The 26,440-nt window shown below is 47.0% G+C and overlaps 1 protein-coding gene across 1 annotated transcript in view; it reads left to right on the plus strand.

Moving 5' to 3' along the window:
- The window catches only part of LOC128823287 (hydroperoxide isomerase ALOXE3-like), an 89,867-nt gene that overhangs the window by 14,513 nt on the left and 48,914 nt on the right, over positions 1 to 26,440 (plus strand). The window lies entirely within an intron of this gene.

Genomic DNA, 26,440 nt, shown 5'->3' on the forward strand with positions numbered 1-26,440 from the left:
CGTACACAGCCCTATAGAGTAATCCTAACGCTGTACACTAACCCATCCCTATACACAACCCTATAAACTATCCCTAACCCCGTACACAACCCTGTACACTGACCCTAACCCCGTACACAGCCCTATAGAGTAATCCTAACGCTGTACACTAACCCATCCCTATACACAACCCTATAAACTATCCCTAACCCCATACACAACCCTGTACACTGACCCTAACCCCGTACACAGCCCTATAGAGTAATCCTAACCCTGTACACTAACCCATCCCTATACACAACCCTATAAACTATCCCTAACCCCGTACACAACCCTGTACACTGACCCTAACCCCGTACACAGCCCTATAGAGTAATCCTAACGCTGTACACTAACCCATCCCTGTACACAACCCTATAAACTATCCCTAACCCCGTACACAACCCTGTACACTGACCCTAACCCTGTACACAGCCCTATAGAGTAATCCTAACGCTGTACACTAACCCATCCCTATACACAACCCTATAAACTATCCCTAACCCTGTACACAACCCTGTACACTGACCCTAACCCCGTACACAACCCTGTACACTGACCCTAACCCCGTACACAACCCTGTACACTAACCCTAACCCCGTACACAACCCTATAGAGTAATCCTAACCCTGTACACTAACCCATCCCTATACACAACCCTATAAACTATCCCTAACCCCGTACACAACCCTGTACACTGACCCTAACCCCGTACACAACCCTATAGAGTAATCCTAACGCTGTACACTAACCCATCCCTATACACAACCCTATAAACTATCCCTAACCCCGTACACAACCCTGTACACTGACCCTAACCCCGTACACAACCCTATAGAGTAATCCTAACGCTGTACACTAACCCATCCCTATACATAACCCTATAAACTATCCCTAACCCCGTACACAACCCTGTACACTAACCCTAACCCCGTACACAGCCCTATAGAGTAATCCTAACGCTGTACCCTAACCCATCCCTATACACAACCCTATAAACTATCCCTAACCCCGTACACAACCCTATAGAGTAATCCTAACGCTGTACACTAACCCATCCCTATACACAACCCTATAAACTATCCCTAACCCTGTACACAACCCTGTACACTAACCCTAACCCCGTACACAGCCCTATAGAGTAATCCTAACGCTGTACACTAACCCATCCCTATACACAACCCTATAAACTATCCCTAACCCCGTACACAACCCTATAGAGTAATCCTAACCCTGTACACTAACCCATCCCTATACACAACCCTATAAACTATCCCTAACCCCGTACACAACCCTGTACACTGACCCTAACCCCGTACACAACCCTATAGAGTAATCCTAACGCTGTACACTAACCCATCCCTATACACAACCCTATAAACTATCCCTAACCCCGTACACAACCCTGTACACTGACCCTAACCCCGTACACAACCCTATAGAGTAATCCTAACGCTGTACACTAACCCATCCCTATACATAACCCTATAAACTATCCCTAACCCCGTACACAACCCTGTACACTAACCCTAACCCCGTACACAGCCCTATAGAGTAATCCTAACGCTGTACCCTAACCCATCCCTATACACAACCCTATAAACTATCCCTAACCCCGTACACAACCCTATAGAGTAATCCTAACGCTGTACACTAACCCATCCCTATACACAACCCTATAAACTATCCCTAACCCTGTACACAACCCTGTACACTAACCCTAACCCCGTACACAGCCCTATAGAGTAATCCTAACGCTGTACACTAACCCATCCCTATACACAACCCTATAAACTATCCCTAACCCCGTACACAACCCTGTACACTAACCCTAAACCCGTACACAACCCTATAGAGTAATCCTAACGCTGTACACTAACCCATCCCTATACACAACCCTGTACACTAACCCTAACCCCGTACACAACCCTGTACACTAACCCTAACCCCGTACACAACCCTATAGAGTAATCCTAACGCTGTACACTAACCCATCCCTATACACAACCCTATAAACTATCCCTAACCCTGTACACAACCCTGTACACTGACCCTAACCCCGTACACAACCCTATAGAGTAATCCTAACGCTGTACACTAACCCATCCCTATACACAACCCTATAAACTATCCCTAACCCTGTACACAACCCTGTACACTGACCCTAACCCCGTACACAACCCTATAGCGTAATCCTAACGCTGTACACTAACCCATCCCTATACACACCCCTATAAACTATCCCTAACCCCGTACACAACCCTATAAACTATCCCTAACCCCGTACACAACCCTGTACACTGACCCTAACCCCGTACACAGCCCTATAGAGTAATCCTAACGCTGTACACTAACCCATCCCTATACACAACCCTATAAACTATCCCTAACCCTGTACACAACCCTGTACACTAACCCTAACCCCGTACACAACCCTATAGAGTAATCCTAACGCTGTACACTAACCCATCCCTATACACACCCCTATAAACTATCCCTAACCCCGTACACAACCCTGTACACTGACCCTAACCGCGTACACAGCCCTATAGAGTAATCCTAACGCTGTACACTAACCCATCCCTATACACAACCCTATAAACTATCCCTAACCCCGTACACAACCCTGTACACTGACCCTAACCCCGTACACAACCCTGTACACTGACCCTAACCCCGTACACAACCCTATAGAGTAATCCTAACGCTGTACACTAACCCATCCGTATACACACCCCTATAAACTATCCCTAACCCCGTACACAACCCTGTACACTAACCCTAACCCCGTACACAACCCTATAGAGTAATCCTAACGCTGTACACTAACCCATCCCTATACACAACCCTATAAACTATCCCTAACCCCGTACACAACCCTATAGAGTAATCCTAACGCTGTACACTAACCCATCCCTATACACAACCCTATAAACTATCCCTAACCCCGTACACAACCCTGTACACTAACCCTAACCCCGTACACAACCCTGTACACTGACCCTAACCCCGTACACAACCCTGTACACTAACCCTAACCCCGTACACAACCCTATAGAGTAATCCTAACCCTGTACACTAACCCATCCCTATACACAACCCTATAAACTATCCCTAACCCCGTACACAACCCTGTACACTAACCCTAACCCCGTACACAACCCTATAGAGTAATCCTAACGCTGTACACTAACCCATCCCTATACACAACCCTATAAACTATCCCTAACCCCGTACACAACCCTGTACACTGACCCTAACCCCGTACACAACCCTATAGAGTAATCCTAACGCTGTACCCTAACCCATCCCTATACACAACCCTATAAACTATCCCTAACCCTGTACACAACCCTGTACACTGACCCTAACCGCGTACACAACCCTATAGAGTAATCCTAACGCTGTACACTAACCCATCTCTATACACAACCCTATAAACTATCCCTAACCCCGTACACAACCCTGTACACTAACCCTAACCCCGTACACAACCCTATAGAGTAATCCTAACGCTGTACACTAACCCATCCCTATACACAACCCTATAAACTATCCCTAACCCCATACACAACCCTGTACACTAACCCTAACCCCGTACACAACCCTATAGAGTAATCCTAACGCTGTACACTAACCCATCCCTATACACAACCCTATAAACTATCCCTAACCCCGTACACAACCCTGTACACTGACCCTAACCCCGTACACAACCCTATAGAGTAATCCTAACCCTGTACACTAACCCATCCCTATACACAACCCTATAAACTATCCCTAACCCCGTACACAACCCTGTACACTGACCCTAACCCCGTACACAACCCTATAGAGTAATCCTAACGCTGTACACTAACCCATCCCTATACACACCCCTATAAACTATCCCTAACCCCGTACACAACCCTGTACACTAACCCTAACCGCGTACACAACCCTATAGAGTAATCCTAACGCTGTACACTAACCCATCCCTATACACACCCCTATAAACTATCCCTAACCCCGTACACAGCCCTGTACACTGACCCTAACCCCGTACACAACCCTATAGAGTAATCCTAACGCTGTACACTAACCCATCCCTATACACACCCCTATAAACTATCCCTAACCCCGTACACAGCCCTGTACACTGACCCTAACCCCGTACACAACCCTATAGAGTAATCCTAACGCTGTACACTAACCCATCCCTATACACACCCCTATAAACTATCCCTAACCCCGTACACAACCCTGTACACTGACCCTAACCCCGTACACAACCCTATAGAGTAATCCTAACGCTGTACACTAACCCATCCCTATACACAACCCTATAAACTATCCCTAACCCCGTACACAACCCTGTACACTGACCCTAACCCCGTACACAACCCTATAGAGTAATCCTAACGCTGTACACTAACCCATCCCTATACACAACCCTATAAACTATACCTAACCCCGTACACAACCCTGTACACTGACCCTAACCCCGTACACAACCCTATAGAGTAATCCTAACGCTGTACACTAACCAATCCCTATACACAACCCTATAAACTATCCCTAACCCCGTACACAACCCTGTACACTGACCCTAACCCCGTACACAACCCTATAGAGTAATCCTAACGCTGTACACTAACCCATCCCTATACACAACCCTACAAACTATCCCTAACCCCGTACACAACCCTGTACACTAACCCTAACCCCGTACACAACCCTATAGAGTAATCCTAACGCTGTACACTAACCCATCCCTATACACAACCCTATAAACTATCCCTAACCCTGTACACAACCCTGTACACTGACCCTAACCCCGTACACAACCCTATAGAGTAATCCTAACGCTGTACACTAACCCATCCCTATACACAACCCTATAAACTATCCCTAACCCCGTACACAACCCTGTACACTGATCCTAACCCCGTACACAACCCTATAGAGTAATCCTAACGCTGTACACTAACCCATCCCTGTACACAACCCTATAAACTATCCCTAACCCTGTACACAACCCTATAAACTATCCCTAACCCCGTACACAACCCTATAGAGTAATCCTAACGCTGTACACTAACCCATCCCTATACACAACCCTATAAACTATCCCTAACCCCGTACACAACCCTATAGAGTAATCCTAACGCTGTACACTAACCCATCCCTATACACACCCCTATAAACTATCCCTAACCCCGTACACAACCCTGTACACTGACCCTAACCCCGTACACAACCCTATAGAGTAATCCTAACGCTGTACACTAACCCATCCCTATACACAACCCTATAAACTATCCCTAACCCCGTACACAACCCTGTACACTGACCCTAACCCCGTACACAACCCTATAGAGTAATCCTAACGCTGTACACTAACCCATCCCTATACACAACCCTATAAACTATCCCTAACCCCGTACACAACCCTGTACACTGACCCTAACCCCGTACACAACCCTATAGAGTAATCCTAACGCTGTACACTAACCCATCCCTATACACAACCCTATAAACTATCCCTAACCCCGTACACAACCCTGTACACTGACCCTAACCCCGTACACAGCCCTATAGAGTAATCCTAACGCTGTACACTAACCCATCCCTATACACAACCCTATAAACTATCCCTAACCCCGTACACAACCCTGTACACTGACCCTAACCCCGTACACAACCCTATAGAGTAATCCTAACGCTGTACACTAACCCATCCCTATACACAACCCTATAAACTATCCCTAACCCCGTACACAACCCTGTACACTGACCCTAACCCCGTACACAACCCTATAGAGTAATCCTAACGCTGTACACTAACCCATCCCTATACACAACCCTATAAACTATCCCTAACCCCGTACACAACCCTGTACACTAACCCTAACCCCGTACACAACCCTATAGAGTAATCCTAACGCTGTACACTAACCCATCCCTATACACACCCCTATAAACTATCCCTAACCCCGTACACAACCCTGTACACTGACCCTAACCCTGTACACAACCCTATAGAGTAATCCTAACGCTGTACACTAACCCATCCCTATACACACCCCTATAAACTATCCCTAACCCCGTACACAACCCTGTACACTGACCCTAACCGCGTACACAACCCTATAGAGTAATCCTAACGCTGTACACTAACCCATCCCTATACACAACCCTATAAACTATCCCTAACCCCGTACACAACCCTGTACACTGACCCTAACCCCGTACACAACCCTATAGAGTAATCCTAACGCTGTACACTAACCCATCCCTATACACAACCCTATAAACTATCCCTAACCCCGTACACAACCCTGTACACTGACCCTAACCCCGTACACAACCCTATAGAGTAATCCTAACCCTGTACACTAACCCATCCCTATACACAACCCTATAAACTATCCCTAACCCTGTACACAGCCCTGTACACTGACCCTAACCCCGTACACAACCCTATAGAGTAATCCTAACGCTGTACACTAACCCATCCCTATACACAACCCTATAAACTATCCCTAACCCTGTACACAACCCTGTACACTAACCCTAACCCCGTACACAACCCTATAGAGTAATCCTAACGCTGTACACTAACCCATCCCTATACACAACCCTATAAACTATCCCTAACCCTGTACACAACCCTGTACACTGACCCTAACCCCGTACACAACCCTATAGAGTAATCCTAACGCTGTACACTAACCCATCCCTATACACACCCCTATAAACTATCCCTAACCCCGTACACAACCCTGTACACTGACCCTAACCCCGTACACAACCCTATAGAGTAATCCTAACGCTGTACACTAACCCATCCCTATACACACCCCTATAAACTATCCCTAACCCCGTACACAACCCTGTACACTGACCCTAACCCCGTACACAGCCCTATAGAGTAATCCTAACGCTGTACACTAACCCATCCCTATACACAACCCTATAAACTATCCCTAACCCCGTACACAACCCTGTACACTGACCCTAACCCCGTACACAGCCCTATAGAGTAATCCTAACGCTGTACACTAACCCATCCCTATACACAACCCTATAAACTATCCCTAACCCCGTACACAACCCTGTACACTGACCCTAACCCCGTACACAACCCTATAGAGTAATCCTAACGCTGTACACTAACCCATCCCTATACACAACCCTATAAACTATCCCTAACCCCGTACACAACCCTGTACACTGACCCTAACCCCGTACACAACCCTGTACACTAACCCTAACCCCGTACACAACCCTATAGAGTAATCCTAACCCTGTACACTAACCCATCCCTATACACAACCCTATAAACTATCCCTAACCCTGTACACAACCCTGTACACTAACCCTAACCCCGTACACAGCCCTATAGAGTAATCCTAACGCTGTACACTAACCCATCCCTATACACAACCCTATAAACTATCCCTAACCCCGTACACAACCCTGTACACTAACCCTAACCCCGTACACAACCCTATAGAGTAATCCTAACGCTGTACACTAACCCATCCCTATACACACCCCTATAAACTATCCCTAACCCCGTACACAACCCTGTACACTGACCCTAACCCCGTACACAACCCTATAGAGTAATCCTAACGCTGTACACTAACCCATCCCTATACACAACCCTATAAACTATCCCTAACCCCATACACAACCCTGTACACTAACCCTAACCCCGTACACAACCCTATAGAGTAATCCTAACGCTGTACACTAACCCATCCCTATACACAACCCTATAAACTATCCCTAACCCCATACACAACCCTGTACACTGACCCTAACCCCGTACACAACCCTGTACACTGACCCTAACCCCGTACACAACCCTATAGAGTAATCCTAACGCTGTACACTAACCCATCCCTATACACACCCCTATAAACTATCCCTAACCCCGTACACAACCCTGTACACTGACCCTAACCCCGTACACAACCCTATAGAGTAATCCTAACGCTGTACACTAACCCATCCCTATACACACCCCTATAAACTATCCCTAACCCCGTACACAACCCTGTACACTGACCCTAACCCCGTACACAACCCTATAGAGTAATCCTAACGCTGTACACTAACCCATCCCTATACACACCCCTATAAACTATCCCTAACCCCGTACACAACCCTGTACACTGACCCTAACCCCGTACACAGCCCTATAGAGTAATCCTAACGCTGTACACTAACCCATCCCTATACACAACCCTATAAACTATCCCTAACCCCGTACACAACCCTGTACACTGACCCTAACCCCGTACACAACCCTATAGAGTAATCCTAACGCTGTACACTAACCCATCCCTATACACAACCCTATAAACTATCCCTAACCCCGTACACAACCCTGTACACTGACCCTAACCCCGTACACAACCCTATAGAGTAATCCTAACGCTGTACACTAACCCATCCCTATACACAACCCTATAAACTATCCCTAACCCTGTACACAGCCCTGTACACTGACCCTAACCCCGTACACAACCCTATAGAGTAATCCTAACGCTGTACACTAACCCATCCCTATACACAACCCTATAAACTATCCCTAACCCCGTACACAACCCTGTACACTGACCCTAACCCCGTACACAACCCTATAGAGTAATCCTAACGCTGTACACTAACCCATCCCTATACACACCCCTATAAACTATCCCTAACCCCGTACACAACCCTGTACACTGACCCTAACCCCGTACACAACCCTATAGAGTAATCCTAACGCTGTACACTAACCCATCCCTGTACACAACCCTATAAACTATCCCTAACCCCGTACACAACCCTGTACACTGACCCTAACCCCGTACACAACCCTATAGAGTAATCCTAACGCTGTACACTAACCCATCCCTATACACAACCCTATAAACTATCCCTAACCCTGTACACAACCCTGTACACTAACCCTAACCCCGTACACAACCCTATAGAGTAATCCTAACGCTGTACACTAACCCATCCCTATACACAACCCTATAAACTATCCCTAACCCCGTACACAACCCTGTACACTGACCCTAACCCCGTACACAACCCTATAGAGTAATCCTAACGCTGTACACTAACCCATCCCTATACACAACCCTATAAACTATCCCTAACCCCGTACACAACCCTGTACACTGACCCTAACCCCGTACACAACCCTATAGAGTAATCCTAACGCTGTACACTAACCCATCCCTATACACAACCCTATAAACTATCCCTAACCCTGTACACAACCCTGTACACTGACCCTAACCCCGTACACAGCCCTATAGAGTAATCCTAACGCTGTACACTAACCCATCCCTCTACACACCCCTATAAACTATCCCTAACCCCGTACACAACCCTGTACACTAACCCTAACCCCGTACACAACCCTGTACACTAACCCTAACCCCGTACACAGCCCTATAGAGTAATCCTAACGCTGTACACTAACCCATCCCTATACACACCCCTATAAACTATCCCTAACCCCGTACACAACCCTGTACACTGACCCTAACCCCGTACACAACCCTATAGAGTAATCCTAACCCTGTACACTAACCCATCCCTATACACAACCCTATAAACTATCCCTAACCCCGTACACAACCCTGTACACTAACCCTAACCCCGTACACAACCCTATAGAGTAATCCTAACGCTGTACACTAACCCATCCCTATACACAACCCTATAAACTATCCCTAACCCCGTACACAACCCTGTACACTGACCCTAACCCCGTACACAACCCTATAGAGTAATCCTAACGCTGTACACTAACCCATCCCTATACACAACCCTATAAACTATCCCTAACCCCGTACACAACCCTGTACACTGACCCTAACCCCGTACACAACCCTATAGAGTAATCCTAACGCTGTACACTAACCCATCCCTATACACAACCCTATAAACTATCCCTAACCCCGTACACAACCCTGTACACTGACCCTAACCCTGTACACAGCCCTATAGAGTAATCCTAACGCTGTACACTAACCCATCCCTGTACACAACCCTATAAACTATCCCTAACCCCGTACACAGCCCTGTACACTGACCCTAACCCCGTACACAACCCTATAGAGTAATCCTAACGCTGTACACTAACCCATCCCTGTACACAACCCTATAAACTATCCCTAACCCCGTACACAACCCTGTACACTGACCCTAACCCCGTACACAACCCTATAGAGTAATCCTAACGCTGTACACTAACCCATCCCTATACACAACCCTATAAACTATCCCTAACCCCGTACACAACCCTGTACACTGACCCTAACCCCGTACACAACCCTATAGAGTAATCCTAACGCTGTACACTAACCCATCCCTATACACAACCCTATAAACTATCCCTAACCCTGTACACAACCCTGTACACTGACCCTAACCCCGTACACAACCCTATAGAGTAATCCTAACGCTGTACACTAACCCATCCCTATACACACCCTATAAACTATCCCTAACCCCGTACACAACCCTGTACACTAACCCTAACCCCGTACACAACCCTATAGAGTAATCCTAACGCTGTACACTAACCCATCCCTATACACAACCCTATAAACTATCCCTAACCCTGTACACAACCCTGTACACTGACCCTAACCCCGTACACAGCCCTATAGAGTAATCCTAACGCTGTACACTAACCCATCCCTATACACAACCCTATAAACTATCCCTAACCCTGTACACAACCCTGTACACTGACCCTAACCCCGTACACAACCCTATAGAGTAATCCTAACGCTGTACACTAACCCATCCCTATACACAACCCTATAAACTATCCCTAACCCCGTACACAACCCTGTACACTGACCCTAACCCCGTACACAACCCTATAGAGTAATCCTAACGCTGTACACTAACCCATCCCTATACACAACCCTATAAACTATCCCTAACCCCATACACAACCCTGTACACTGACCCTAACCCCGTACACAACCCTATAGAGTAATCCTAACGCTGTACACTAACCCATCCCTATACACAACCCTATAAACTATCCCTAACCCCGTACACAACCCTGTACACTGACCCTAACCCCGTACACAACCCTATAGAGTAATCCTAACGCTGTACACTAACCCATCCCTATACACAACCCTATAAACTATCCCTAACCCCGTACACAACCCTGTACACTGACCCTAACCCCGTACACAGCCCTATAGAGTAATCCTAACGCTGTACACTAACCCATCCCTATACACAACCCTATAAACTATCCCTAACCCCGTACACAACCCTGTACACTGACCCTAACCCCGTACACAACCCTATAGAGTAATCCTAACGCTGTACACTAACCCATCCCTATACACAACCCTATAAACTATCCCTAACCCCGTACACAACCCTGTACACTGACCCTAACCCCGTACACAACCCTATAGAGTAATCCTAACGCTGTACACTAACCCATCCCTATACACAACCCTATAAACTATCCCTAACCCCGTACACAACCCTGTACACTGACCCTAACCCCGTACACAACCCTATAGAGTAATCCTAACGCTGTACACTAACCCATCCCTATACACAACCCTATAAACTATCCCTAACCCCGTACACAACCCTGTACACTGACCCTAACCCCGTACACAACCCTATAGAGTAATCCTAACGCTGTACACTAACCCATCCCTATACACAACCCTATAAACTATCCCTAACCCCGTACACAACCCTGTACACTAACCCTAACCCCGTACACAACCCTATAGAGTAATCCTAACCCTGTACACTAACCCATCCCTATACACAACCCTATAAACTATCCCTAACCCCGTACACAGCCCTGTACACTGACCCTAACCCCGTACACAACCCTATAGAGTAATCCTAACGCTGTACACTAACCCATCCCTATACACAACCCTATAAACTATCCCTAACCCTGTACACAACCCTGTACACTGACCCTAACCCCGTACACAACCCTATAGAGTAATCCTAACGCTGTACACTAACCCATCCCTATACACAACCCTATAAACTATCCCTAACCCCGTACACAACCCTGTACACTGACCCTAACCCCGTACACAACCCTATAGAGTAATCCTAACGCTGTACACTAACCCATCCCTATACACAACCCTATAAACTATCCCTAACCCCGTACACAACCCTGTACACTGACCCTAACCCCGTACACAACCCTATAGAGTAATCCTAACGCTGTACACTAACCCATCCCTATACACACCCCTATAAACTATCCCTAACCCCGTACACAACCCTGTACACTGACCCTAACCCCGTACACAACCCTATAGAGTAATCCTAACGCTGTACACTAACCCATCCCTATACACACCCCTATAAACTATCCCTAACCCCGTACACAACCCTGTACACTGACCCTAACCCCGTACACAACCCTATAGAGTAATCCTAACGCTGTACTCTAACCCATCCCTATACACAACCCTATAAACTATCCCTAACCCCGTACACAACCCTGTACACTGACCCTAACCCCGTACACAACCCTATAGAGTAATCCTAACGCTGTACACTAACCCATCCCTGTACACACCCCTATAAACTATCCCTAACCCCGTACACAACCCTGTACACTGACCCTAACCCCGTACACAACCCTATAGAGTAATCCTAACGCTGTACACTAACCCATCCCTGTACACACCCCTATAAACTATCCCTAACCCCGTACACAACCCTGTACACTGACCCTAACCCCGTACACACCCCTATAGAGTAATCCTAACGCTGTACACTAACCCATCCCTATACACAACCCTATAAACTATCCCTAACCCCGTACACAACCCTATAGAGTAATCCTAACGCTGTACACTAACCCATCCCTATACACAACCCTATAAACTATCCCTAACCCCGTACACAACCCTGTACACTAACCCTAACCCCGTACACAGCCCTATAGAGTAATCCTAACGCTGTACACTAACCCATCCCTATACACAACCCTATAAACTATCCCTAACCCCGTACACAACCCTGTACACTGACCCTAACCCCGTACACAACCCTATAGAGTAATCCTAACGCTGTACACTAACCCATCCCTATACACAACCCTATAAACTATCCCTAACCCCGTACACAACCCTGTACACTAACCCTAACCCCGTACACAACCCTATAGAGTAATCCTAACGCTGTACACTAACCCATCCCTATACACAACCCTATAAACTATCCCTAACCCCGTACACAACCCTGTACACTGACCCTAACCCCGTACACAACCCTGTACACTAACCCTAACCCCGTACACAACCCTATAGAGTAATCCTAACGCTGTACACTAACCCATCCCTATACACACCCCTATAAACTATCCCTAACCCCGTACACAACCCTGTACACTGACCCTAACCCCGTACACAACCCTATAGAGTAATCCTAACGCTGTACACTAACCCATCCCTATACACACCGCTATAAACTATCCCTAACCCCGTACACAACCCTGTACACTGACCCTAACCCCGTACACAACCCTATAGAGTAATCCTAACGCTGTACACTAACCCATCCCTATACACAACCCTATAAACTATCCCTAACCCCGTACACAACCCTGTACACTAACCCTAACCCCGTACACAACCCTGTACACTGACCCTAACCCCGTACACAACCCTGTACACTGACCCTAACCCCGTACACAGCCCTATAGAGTAATCCTAACACTGTACACTAACCCATCCCTATACACAACCCTATAAACTATCCCTAACCCTGTACACAACCCTGTACACTAACCCTAACCCCGTACACAGCCCTATAGAGTAATCCTAACGCTGTACACTAACCCATCCCTGTACACAACCCTATAAACTATCCCTAACCCCGTACACAACCCTGTACACTGACCCTAACCCCGTACACAACCCTATAGAGTAATCCTAACGCTGTACACTAACCTATCCCTATACACACCCCTATAAACTAACCCTAACCCCGTACACAACCCTGTACACTGACCCTAACCCCGTACACAACCCTATAGCGTAATCCTAACGCTGTACACTAACCCATCCCTATACACAACCCTATAAACTATCCCTAACCCCGTACACAAACCTGTACACTAACCCTAACCCCGTACACAACCCTGTACACTGACCCTAACCCCGTACACAACCCTATAGAGTAATCCTAACGCTGTACACTAACCCATCCCTATACACAACCCTATAAACTATCCCTAACCCCGTACACAACCCTGTACACTGACCCTAACCCCGTACACAACCCTATAGAGTAATCCTAACGCTGTACACTAACCCATCCCTATACACAACCCTATAAACTATCCCTAACCCCGTACACAACCCTGTACACTGACCCTAACCCCGTACACAACCCTGTACACTGACCCTAACCCCGTACACAACCCTATAGAGTAATCCTAACCCTGTACACTAACCCATCCCTATACACAACCCTATAAACTATCCCTAACCCCGTACACAACCCTGTACACTGACCCTAACCCCGTACACAGCCCTATAGAGTAATCCTAACGCTGTACACTAACCCATCCCTATACACAACCCTATAAACTATCCCTAACCCCGTACACAACCCTGTACACTAACCCTAACCCCGTACACAACCCTATAGAGTAATCCTAACGCTGTACACTAACCCATCCCTATACACAACCCTATAAACTATCCCTAACCCTGTACACAACCCTGTACACTAACCCTAACCCCGTACACAACCCTATAGAGTAATCCTAACGCTGTACACTAACCCATCCCTATACACAACCCTATAAACTATCCCTAACCCTGTACACAACCCTGTACACTAACCCTAACCCCGTACACAACCCTATAGAGTAATCCTAACGCTGTACCCTAACCCATCCCTATACACAACCCTATAAACTATCCCTAACCCCGTACACAACCCTGTACACTAACCCTAACCCCGTACACAGCCCTATAGAGTAATCCTAACGCTGTACACTAACCCATCCCTATACACACCCCTATAAACTATCCCTAACCCCGTACACAACCCTGTACACTGACCCTAACCCCGTACACAACCCTATAGAGTAATCCTAACGCTGTACACTAACCCATCCCTATACACAACCCTATAAACTATCCCTAACCCCGTACACAACCCTGTACACTGACCCTAACCCCGTACACAACCCTATAGAGTAATCCTAACGCTGTACACTAACCCATCCCTATACACAACCCTATAAACTATCCCTAACCCTGTACACAACCCTGTACACTGACCCTAACCCCGTACACAACCCTATAGAGTAATCCTAACGCTGTACACTAACCCATCCCTATACACAACCCTATAAACTATCCCTAACCCCGTACACAACCCTGTACACTGACCCTAACCCCGTACACAACCCTATAGAGTAATCCTAACGCTGTACACTAACCCATCCCTATACACAACCCTATAAACTATCCCTAACCCTGTACACAACCCTGTACACTGACCCTAACCCCGTACACAACCCTATAGAGTAATCCTAACGCTGTACACTAACCCATCCCTATACACAACCCTATAAACTATCCCTAACCCTGTACACAGCCCTGTACACTGACCCTAACCCCGTACACAACCCTATAGAGTAATCCTAACGCTGTACACTAACCCATCCCTAACACAACCCTATAAACTATCCCTAACCCCGTACACAACCCTGTACACTAACCCTAACCCCGTACACAGCCCTATAGAGTAATCCTAACGCTGTACACTAACCCATCCCTATACACACCCCTATAAACTATCCCTAACCCCGTACACAACCCTGTACACTGACCCTAACCCCGTACACAGCCCTATAGAGTAATCCTAACGCTGTACACTAACCCATCCCTATACACAACCCTATAAACTATCCCTAACCCCGTACACAACCCTGTACACTGACCCTAACCCCGTACACAACCCTATAGAGTAATCCTAACGCTGTACACTAACCCATCCCTATACACAACCCTATAAACTATCCCTAACCCCGTACACAACCCTGTACACTGACCCTAACCCCGTACACAACCCTATAGAGTAATCCTAACGCTGTACACTAACCCATCCCTATACACAACCCTATAAACTATCCCTAACCCCGTACACAACCCTGTACACTGACCCTAACCCCGTACACAACCCTATAGAGTAATCCTAACGCTGTACACTAACCCATCCCTATACACAACCCTATAAACTATCCCTAACCCCGTACACAACCCTGTACACTGACCCTAACCCCGTACACAACCCTATAGAGTAATCCTAACGCTGTACACTAACCCATCCCTATACACACCCCTATAAACTATCCCTAACCCCGTACACAACCCTGTACACTGACCCTAACCCCGTACACAACCCTATAGAGTAATCCTAACGCTGTACACTAACCCATCCCTATACACAACCCTATAAACTATCCCTAACCCTGTACACAACCCTGTACACTAACCCTAACCCCGTACACAACCCTGTACACTGACCCTAACCCCGTACACAACCCTATAGAGTAATCCTAACGCTGTACACTAACCCATCCCTATACACAACCCTATAAACTATCCCTAACCCCGTACACAACCCTGTACACTAACCCTAACCCCGTACACAACCCTGTACACTGACCCTAACCCCGTACACAACCCTATAGAGTAATCCTAACGCTGTACACTAACCCATCCCTGTACACACCCCTATAAACTATCCCTAACCCCGTACACAACCCTGTACACTAACCCTAACCCCGTACACAACCCTATAAACTATCCCTAACCCCGTACACAACCCTATAGAGTAATCCTAACGCTGTACACTAACCCATCCCTATACACACCCCTATAAACTATCCCTAACCCCGTACACAACCCTGTACACTAACCCTAACCCCGTACACAACCCTATAGAGTAATCCTAACGCTGTACACTAACCCATCCCTATACACAACCCTATAAACTATCCCTAACCCCGTACACAACCCTGTACACTGACCCTAACCCCGTACACAACCCTGTACACTGACCCTAACCCCGTACACAACCCTATAGAGTAATCCTAACGCTGTACACTAACCCATCCCTATACACAACCCTATAAACTATCCCTAACCCCGTACACAACCCTGTACACTGACCCTAACCCCGTACACAACCCTGTACACTGACCCTAACCCCGTACACAGCCCTATAGAGTAATCCTAACGCTGTACACTAACCCATCCCTATACACAACCCTATAAACTATCCCTAACCCCGTACACAACCCTGTACACTGACCCTAACCCCGTACACAACCCTATAGAGTAATCCTAACGCTGTACACTAACCCATCCCTATACACAACCCTATAAACTATCCCTAACCCCGTACACAACCCTGTACACTGACCCTAACCCCGTACACAACCCTACAGAGTAATCCTAACCCTGTACACTGACCCTAACCCCGTACACAGCCCTATAGAGTAATCCTAACGCTGTACACTAACCCATCCCTATACACAACCCTATAAACTATCCCTAACCCCGTACACAACCCTGTACACTGACCCTAACCCCGTACACAACCCTATAGAGTAATCCTAACGCTGTACACTAACCCATCCCTATACACAACCCTATAAACTATCCCTAACCCCGTACACAACCCTGTACACTAACCCTAACCCCGTACACAACCCTATAGAGTAATCCTAACGCTGTACACTAACCCATCCCTATACACAACCCTATAAACTATCCCTAACCCCGTACACAACCCTGTACACTGACCCTAACCCCGTACACAACCCTATAGAGTAATCCTAACGCTGTACACTAACCCATCCCTATACACAACCCTATAAACTATCCCTAACCCCGTACACAACCCTGTACACTGACCCTAACCCCGTACACAGCCCTATAGAGTAATCCTAACGCTGTACACTAACCCATCCCTATACACAACCCTATAAACTATCCCTAACCCTGTACACAACCCTGTACACTGACCCTAACCCCGTACACAGCCCTATAGAGTAATCCTAACGCTGTACACTAACCCATCCCTATACACAACCCTATAAACTATCCCTAACCCTGTACACAACCCTGTACACTGACCCTAACCCCGTACACAACCCTATAGAGTAATCCTAACGCTGTACACTAACCCATCCCTATACACAACCCTATAAACTATCCCTAACCCCGTACACAGCCCTGTACACTGACCCTAACCCCGTACACAACCCTATAGAGTAATCCTAACGCTGTACACTAACCCATCCCTATACACACCCCTATAAACTATCCCTAACCCCGTACACAACCCTGTACACTGACCCTAACCCCGTACACAACCCTATAGAGTAATCCTAACGCTGTACACTAACCCATCCCTATACACAACCCTATAAACTATCCCTAACCCCGTACACAACCCTGTACACTGACCCTAACCCCGTACACAACCCTATAGAGTAATCCTAACGCTGTACACTAACCCATCCCTATACACAACCCTATAAACTATCCCTAACCCCGTACACAAACCTGTACACTGACCCTAACCCCGTACACAACCCTATAGAGTAATCCTAACCCTGTACACTAACCCATCCCTATACACAACCCTATAAACTATCCCTAACCTCGTACACAACCCTGTACACTGACCCTAACCCCGTACACAACCCTATAGAGTAATCCTAACGCTGTACACTAACCCATCCCTATACACAACCCTATAAACTATCCCTAACCCCGTACACAACCCTGTACACTGACCCTAACCCCGTACACAACCCTATAGAGTAATCCTAACGCTGTACACTAACCCATCCCTCTACACACCCCTATAAACTATCCCTAACCCCGTACACAACCCTGTACACTGACCCTAACCCCGTACACAACCCTATAGAGTAATCCTAACGCTGTACTCTAACCCATCCCTATACACAACCCTATAAACTATCCCTAACCCCGTACACAACCCTGTACACTGACCCTAACCCCGTACACAACCCTATAGAGTAATCCTAACGCTGTACACTAACCCATCCCTATACACAACCCTATAAACTATCCCTAACCCTGTACACAACCCTGTACACTGACCCTAACCCCGTACACAACCCTATAGAGTAATCCTAACGCTGTACACTAACCCATCCCTATACACAACCCTATAAACTATCCCTAACCCCGTACACAACCCTGTACACTGACCCTAACCCCGTACACAACCCTATAGAGTAATCCTAACGCTGTACACTAACCCATCCCTATACACAACCCTATAAACTATCCCTAACCCCGTACACAACCCTGTACACTGACCCTAACCCCGTACACAACCCTATAGAGTAATCCTAACGCTGTACACTAACCCATCCCTATACACAACCCTATAAACTATCCCTAACCCCGTACACAACCCTGTACACTGACCCTAACCCCGTACACAACCCTATAGAGTAATCCTAACGCTGTACACTAACCCATCCCTATACACAACCCTATAAACTATCCCTAACCCTGTACACAACCCTGTACACTGACCCTAACCCCGTACACAGCCCTATAGAGTAATCCTAACGCTGTACACTAACCCATCCCTATACACAACCCTATAAACTATCCCTAACCCTGTACACAACCCTGTACACTGACCCTAACCCCGTACACAGCCCTATAGAGTAATCCTAACCCTGTACACTAACCCATCCCTATACACAACCCTATAAACTATCCCTAACCCCGTACACAACCCTGTACACTGACCCTAACCCCGTACACAACCCTATAGAGTAATCCTAACGCTGTACACTAACCCATCCCTATACACAACCCTATAAACTATCCCTAACCCCGTACACAACCCTGTACACTGACCCTAACCCCGTACACAGCCCTATAGAGTAATCCTAACGCTGTACACTAACCCATCCCTGTACACAACCCTATAAACTATCCCTAACCCTGTACACAACCCTGTACACTGACCCTAACCCCGTACACAACCCTGTACACTAACCCTAACCCCGTACACAACCCTGTACACTGACCCTAACCCCGTACACAGCCCTATAGAGTAATCCTAACGCTGTACACTAACCCATCCCTATACACAACCCTATAAACTATCCCTAACCCCGTACACAACCCTGTACACTGACCCTAACCCCGTACACAACCCTATAGAGTAATCCTAACGCTGTACACTAACCCATCCCTATACACACCCCTATAAACTATCCCTAACCCCGTACACAACCCTATAGAGTAATCCTAACCCTGTACACTAACCCATCCCTATACACAACCCTATAAACTATCCCTAACCCTGTACACAACCCTGTACACTAACCCTAACCCCGTACACAGCCCTATAGAGTAATCCTAACGCTGTACACTAACCCATCCCTATACACACCCCTATAAACTATCCCTAACCCCGTACACAACCCTGTACACTGACCCTAACCCCGTACACAACCCTATAGAGTAATCCTAACGCTGTACACTAACCCATCCCTATACACAACCCTATAAACTATCCCTAACCCTGTACACAACCCTGTACACTAACCCTAACCCCGTACACAACCCTATAGAGTAATCCTAACGCTGTACACTAACCCATCCCTATACACAACCCTATAAACTATCCCTAACCCCGTACACAACCCTGTACACTAACCCTAACCCCGTACACAACCCTATAGAGTAATCCTAACGCTGTACACTAACCCATCCCTATACACACCCCTATAAACTATCCCTAACCCCGTACACAACCCTGTACACTGACCCTAACCCCGTACACAACCCTGTACACTGACCCTAACCCCGTACACAACCCTATAGAGTAATCCTAACGCTGTACACTAACCCATCCCTATACACACCCCTATAAACTATCCCTAACCCCGTACACAACCCTGTACACTGACCCTAACCCCGTACACAGCCCTATAGAGTAATCCTAACGCTGTACACTAACCCATCCCTATACACAACCCTATAAACTATCCCTAACCCTGTACACAACCCTGTACACTAACCCTAACCCCGTACACAGCCCTATAGAGTAATCCTAACCCTGTACACTAACCCATCCCTATACACAACCCTATAAACTATCCCTAACCCCGTACACAAACCTGTACACTGACCCTAACCCCGTACACAACCCTGTACACTGACCCTAACCCCGTACACAACCCTGTACACTGACCCTAACCCCGTACACAGCCCTATAGAGTAATCCTAACGCTGTACACTAACCCATCCCTATACACAACCCTATAAACTATCCCTAACCCCGTACACAACCCTGTACACTGACCCTAACCCCGTACACAGCCCTATAGAGTAATCCTAACGCTGTACACTAACCCATCCCTATACACAACCCTATAAACTATCCCTAACCCCGTACACAACCCTGTACACTGACCCTAACCCCGTACACAACCCTATAGAGTAATCCTAACGCTGTACACTAACCCATCCCTATACACAACCCTATAAACTATCCCTAACCCCGTACACAACCCTGTACACTAACCCTAACCCCGTACACAGCCCTATAGAGTAATCCTAACGCTGTACACTGACCCATCCCTATACACAACCCTATAAACTATCCCTAACCCCGTACACAACCCTGTACACTGACCCTAACCCCGTACACAACCCTATAGAGTAATCCTAACGCTGTACACTAACCCATCCCTATACACAACCCTATAAACTATCCCTAACCCCGTACACAACCCTGTACACTGACCCTAACCGCGTACACAACCCTATAGAGTAATCCTAACGCTGTACACTAACCCATCCCTATACACAACCCTATAAACTATCCCTAACCCCGTACACAACCCTGTACACTGACCCTAACCCCGTACACAGCCCTATAGAGTAATCCTAACGCTGTACACTAACCCATCCCTATACACAACCCTATAAACTATCCCTAACCCCGTACACAACCCTGTACACTCACCCTAACCCCGTACACAGCCCTATAGAGTAATCCTAACGCTGTACACTGACCCATCCCTATACACAACCCTATAAACTATCCCTAACCCCGTACACAACCCTGTACACTGACCCTAACCCCGTACACAACCCTATAGAGTAATCCTAACGCTGTACACTAACCCATCCCTATACACAACCCTATAAACTATCCCTAACCCCGTACACAACCCTGTACACTGACCCTAACCGCGTACACAACCCTATAGAGTAATCCTAACGCTGTACACTAACCCATCCCTATACACAACCCTATAAACTATCCCTAACCCCGTACACAACTCTGTACACTAACCCTAACCCCGTACACAGCCCTATAGAGTAATCCTAACGCTGTACACTAACCCATCCCTATACACAACCCTATAAACTATCCCTAACCCCGTACACAACCCTGTACACTGACCCTAACCCCGTACACAACCCTATAGAGTAATCCTAACCCTGTACACTAACCCATCCCTATACACAACCCTATAAACTATCCCTAACCCCGTACACAACCCTGTACACTGACCCTAACCCCGTACACAACCCTATAGAGTAATCCTAACCCTGTACACTAACCCATCCCTATACACAACCCTATAAACTATCCCTAACCCCGTACACAACCCTGTACACTGACCCTAACCCCGTACACAGCCCTATAGAGTAATCCTAACGCTGTACACTAACCCATCCCTATACACAACCCTATAAACTATCCCTAACCCCGTACACAACCCTGTACACTGACCCTAACCCCGTACACAGCCCTATAGAGTAATCCTAACGCTGTACACTAACCCATCCCTATACACACCCCTATAAACTATCCCTAACCCCGTACACAACCCTGTACACTAACCCTAACCCCGTACACAACCCTGTACACTGACCCTAACCCCGTACACAACCCTATAGAGTAATCCTAACGCTGTACACTAACCCATCCCTATACACACCGCTATAAACTATCCCTAACCCCGTACACAACCCTGTACACTGACCCTAACCCCGTACACAACCCTATAGAGTAATCCTAACGCTGTACACTAACCCATCCCTATACACAACCCTATAAACTATCCCTAACCCCGTACACAACCCTGTACACTGACCCTAACCCCGTACACAACCCTGTACACTAACCCATCCCTATACACAACCCTATAAACTATCCCTAACCCCGTACACAAACCTGTACACTAACCCTAACCCCGTACACAACCCTATAGAGTAATCCTAACGCTGTACACTAACCCATCCCTATACACACCGCTATAAACTATCCCTAACCCCGTACACAACCCTGTACACTAACCCTAACCCCGTACACAACCCTATAGAGTAATCCTAACGCTGTACACTAACCCATCCCTATACACAACCCTATAAACTATCCCTAACCCTGTACACAACCCTGTACACTAACCCTAACCCCGTACACAACCCTATAGAGTAATCCTAACGCTGTACACTAACCCATCCCTATACACAACCCTATAAACTATCCCTAACCCCGTACACAACCCTGTACACTGACCCTAACCCCGTACACAGCCCTATAGAGTAATCCTAACGCTGTACACTAACCCATCCCTATACACAACCCTATAAACTATCCCTAACCCTGTACACAACCCTGTACACTGACCCTAACCCCGTACACAACCCTATAGAGTAATCCTAACGCTGTACACTAACCCATCCCTATACACAACCCTATAAACTATCCCTAACCCTGTACACAACCCTGTACACTGACCCTAACCCCGTACACAACCCTATAGAGTAATCCTAACGCTGTACACTAACCCATCCCTATACACAACCCTATAAACTATCCCTAACCCTGTACACAACCCTGTACACTGACCCTAACCCCGTACACAACCCTATAGAGTAATCCTAACGCTGTACACTAACCCATCCCTATACACAACCCTATAAACTATCCCTAACCCCGTACACAACCCTGTACACTGACCCTAACCCCGTACACAACCCTATAGAGTAATCCTAACGCTGTACACTAACCCATCCCTATACACAACCCTATAAACTATCCCTAACCCCGTACACAACCCTGTACACTGACCCTAACCCCGTACACAACCCTATAGAGTAATCCTAACGCTGTACACTAACCCATCCCTATACACACCCCTATAAACTATCCCTAACCGCGTACACAACCCTGTACACTGACCCTAACCCCGTACACAACCCTATAGAGTAATCCTAACGCTGTACACTAACCCATCCCTATACACACCCCTATAAACTATCCCTAACCCCGTACACAACCCTGTACACTAACCCTAACCCCGTACACAACCCTGTACACTGACCCTAACCCCGTACACAACCCTATAGAGTAATCCTAACGCTGTACACTAACCCATCCCTATACACAACCCTATAAACTATCCCTAACCCCGTACACAACCCTGTACACTAACCCTAACCCCGTACACAGCCCTATAGAGTAATCCTAACGCTGTACACTAACCCATCCCTATACACAACCCTATAAACTATCCCTAACCCCGTACACAACCCTGTACACTGACCCTAACCCCGTACACAACCCTATAGCGTAATCCTAACGCTGTACACTAACCCATCCCTATACACACCCCTATAAACTATCCCTAACCCCGTACACAACCCTGTACACTGACCCTAACCCCGTACACAACCCTATAGAGTAATCCTAACGCTGTACACTAACCCATCCCTATACACAACCCTATAAACTATCCCTAACCCCATACACAACCCTGTACACTAACCCTAACCCCGTACACAACCCTATAGAGTAATCCTAACGCTGTACACTAACCCATCCCTATACACAACCCTATAAACTATCCCTAACCCCGTACACAACCCTGTACACTGACCCTAACCCCGTACACAACCCTATAGAGTAATCCTAACGCTGTACACTAACCCATCCCTATACACAACCCTATAAACTATCCCTAACCCCGTACACAACCCTGTACACTGACCCTAACCCCGTACACAGCCCTGTACACTGACCCTAACCCCGTACACAACCCTATAGAGTAATCCTAACGCTGTACACTAACCCATCCCTATACACAACCCTATAAACTATCCCTAACCCCGTACACAACCCTGTACACTGACCCTAACCCCGTACACAACCCTGTACACTGACCCTAACCCCGTACACAACCCTATAGAGTAATCCTAACGCTGTACACTAACCCATCCCTATACACAACCCTATAAACTATCCCTAACCCTGTACACAACCCTGTACACTGACCCTAACCCCGTACACAACCCTATAGAGTAATCCTAACGCTGTACACTAACCCATCCCTATACACACCCTATAAACTATCCCTAACCCCGTACACAACCCTGTACACTGACCCTAACCCCGTACACAACCCTATAGAGTAATCCTAACGCTGTACACTAACCCATCCCTATACACAACCCTATAAACTATCCCTAACCCCGTACACAACCCTGTACACTGACCCTAACCCCGTACACAACCCTATAGAGTAATCCTAACGCTGTACACTAACCCATCCCTATACACAACCCTATAAACTATCCCTAACCCCGTACACAACCCTGTACACTAACCCTAACCCCGTACACAGCCCTATAGAGTAATCCTAACGCTGTACACTAACCCATCCCTATACACAACCCTATAAACTATCCCTAACCCCGTACACAACCCTGTACACTGACCCTAACCCCGTACACAACCCTATAGAGTAATCCTAACGCTGTACACTAACCCATCCCTATACACAACCCTATAAACTATCCCTAACCCCGTACACAACCCTGTACACTGACCCTAACCCCGTACACAACCCTATAGAGTAATCCTAACGCTGTACACTAACCCATCCCTATACACAACCCTATAAACTATCCCTAACCCCGTACACAACCCTGTACACTGACCCTAACCCCGTACACAACCCTATAGAGTAATCCTAACGCTGTACACTAACCCATCCCTATACACAACCCTATAAACTATCCCTAACCCCGTACACAACCCTGTACACTGACCCTAACCCCGTACACAACCCTATAGAGTAATCCTAACGCTGTACACTAACCCATCCCTATACACAACCCTATAAACTATCCCTAACCCCGTACACAACCCTGTACACTGACCCTAACCCCGTACACAGCCCTATAGAGTAATCCTAACCCTGTACACTGACCCTAACCCCGTACACAACCCTGTACACTGACCCTAACCCCGTACACAACCCTATAGAGTAATCCTAACCCTGTACACT

Source organism: Malaclemys terrapin, chromosome 15 (genome assembly GCF_027887155.1).
Source record: "Malaclemys terrapin pileata isolate rMalTer1 chromosome 15, rMalTer1.hap1, whole genome shotgun sequence".
Classification (NCBI taxonomy): domain Eukaryota; kingdom Metazoa; phylum Chordata; order Testudines; family Emydidae; genus Malaclemys; species Malaclemys terrapin.